The sequence below is a fragment of the Rutilus rutilus genome (assembly GCF_951802725.1).
Source record: "Rutilus rutilus genome assembly, chromosome: 7".
In the NCBI taxonomy this organism is placed as follows: Eukaryota; Metazoa; Chordata; class Actinopteri; order Cypriniformes; family Leuciscidae; genus Rutilus; species Rutilus rutilus.
In genome coordinates, this window is record NC_140221.1 from 35,805,232 (window position 1) to 35,807,881 (window position 2,650).

General features: G+C 35.3%; 1 protein-coding gene across 1 annotated transcript in view; it reads right to left on the reverse strand.

The window, feature by feature from the left end:
- The window catches only part of LOC311293280 (uncharacterized protein), a 59,237-nt gene that overhangs the window by 36,172 nt on the left and 20,415 nt on the right, over positions 1–2,650 (reverse strand). The window lies entirely within an intron of this gene.

Here is a 2,650-nt window from a genome sequence, read left to right on the forward strand (position 1 = left end):
TAATGTAACCCTCGTTCCCTGAAGGAGGGAACAGGAGACGTTACGTCCTGTCACCACCGTTGCTGGCCATCGCTATACAGCTGTAACTATCTCAGCTCCTCAGCGAAAAACAAAGGTGCCTGCGTCCGCTTCCATGTTTATGCCCGCGCTGCGCGGCGGGGTGCGCCAGCGTTCATTAACTCATTCTGTAGACACACGTGCTGCGTTCCAGTCCACTTTTAGATACGCACTTGCGAACTTCCCTAAGCACTTCCCCTCGGGGGAATTCCCGCCGCCATTTTGAAGTGCGTTCCACTTCGTGAAGTGGACGAGTGAAGTTTATATTGACAGACCCTTGTTCCCTCAATTTTGACTGAGGGAGCGAGTCTACTTCATTTGTACACTTCAGGCACATATATGTCCCACAATGCAGTACGATTGTGACCACACAATCACCACAAGATTTGTGTCACCACAAATCTTGTCTAATCACCACTACAACAAACAACTCTATGATATATTAATTATATATATTTTTTAAATTAAAACAACCCACACACACCTATATACATTTGGATGCTGCATTAAACAAATTCTTAAAGGGAAAAAAATGTAAATAATAAATAAACTCGATATAGCTGATTCCAAGTGATCAAGGGCTTAGGACAATCCAATTCAGCCCACTGCAGTTTCCGCCAGTGGTGGGCACTCGTGCATCGTAAGCAATGACGTACATCCGAGTGAACGAGACGGAGGGAAGTTAGCGAGTGAAGGGCATGACAATTTTGGACTGGAACGCAGCCTTACGGAGTATTATGGCAAGCCATTTTAACATTTAACAGCTAGACTGGATATGTGTTGCAGATATCTATAATTCAGTTTTGCCTAGTCAAAAAGAACATTTCAGATATACGCAACTACATTCTTCCTATCCATAATTGTCATTTCAGATATCCACAAAGACATTCTTCCTAGGACAAATGACATCACTTTTGCCATTCATATGGGGTTTATCATTACAGATATCTACAATTCAGTTGCAGATATTCACTATGTGAATTACGGATAACTGCAACTGAATTGTAGATATCTGTAATTCTAGTTTGAGATATCTTCAATTTGATTCTGACTAGTCATAACTCCAGTTCAAGATATCTTTAATTCACCTCAATTCAAGATATCTACATGTTCCTTTTCAGATATCTTAAATTAAGTTTTGACTAGGCGAAATGACGTTATAGATATCTGTAACTGGAGTTATGACTATTCAAAATGGCGTTGTAGATATCTCAAACTGGAGTTAGGGATAGTCATAATTTAATTGTAGATATTTATTATCAAATTATAGATATCTTGAAATTAATTTTGATTAGAGATATCTGAAATTTGAGATATCTGTAACTCTCATTCTGCCTAGTCAAAATGTAATTACAGATATCTTGAATTAGAGTTTTGACTAGGCCAAATGACGTTGCAGATATCTGTATACAAATTAGGCCCACATCACACTTTAGGCGGGAGCAGAGCGTGTTGTTCAAATCATCAAATCACATAGCACCTGTTAACTGTTGACTTGTAATTAGCACTGATTAGCACCATGTTGGAGCAACCAGAGGGCGAAGGAGTTTTTAATCGTCTTTTTAATGCCGTTAGATACTGTTTTAAACTGAAAAATAAAAGAAAAAATAAGAACTAATCTGAACTAAGAACTTTTTTTCTCATCTAAGGAAGTTAATGTTATTCTACTTCCATGGCAAGAATAGCATGCATGTCAGCATCTTTATTGCATTTGCATGTGTGTGAAGATTAAAACAATTTGTCAAAGAATTTACCCTATAACAAAGTTATGAATGACGAAACCCTAAAAAAAATCAAAGGTCAGATTTTGAAAATTAATTTTGGAATATGATTTTAGCCTTAAATATAGGCTATGTAAAATATAAAACCATTCTTTTTTTCAAGCTGTGATTTCATAATTAGTCTCATAGCATAGAGGTTTAAAATTGTCTAATAATTACACCCTATTTACGGTCTCATTCAAGAATGTATTAAGTATAAAATAATGGGCTTGGTTTTTGTCTACATTACAAATTTCGTCTCGTATTGGCAAACCAAACCTACACCCACGCACTGCTCCTAAACAGAATGATATAAAAGAACTTTTAAAAAATGGCAAGTCAGAATATATCTGTACATTTTAGGTCTACCTATTATTAATTTAAACATTATTATTATTACTATAACCACCACAATAAATACACAAATTACATTTCCACAGTTAAACAAAAGATGCAAACAGATTTTTACATTTATACACCTTATTTACTGTGATTTTTAATGATCAGTATTTTTTTTATTATTATTACAGGCAAAGATTTAGAGGAAATGCACATTAGCAGATACAATCTCAATACAACACACAGATGAAATACAGTATATTAAAATGGACACCACCGAGATACTTCAATGAAAGTCTCTCAATGAAATACAAAAAAACTAAAACAAATTATATATATTTGCCACTACATGAACATAAAGCATTGCATTGACAGAAGAACTGAACATTAGTTTGATGGTCATTCAAGAGCTTTGCCAAGCAGCAAGGGGGCGAGGGTACAGTTATTGTCAGCTCATTTATTTCAAATAATTATTTATTTTCATGCACTAGTAA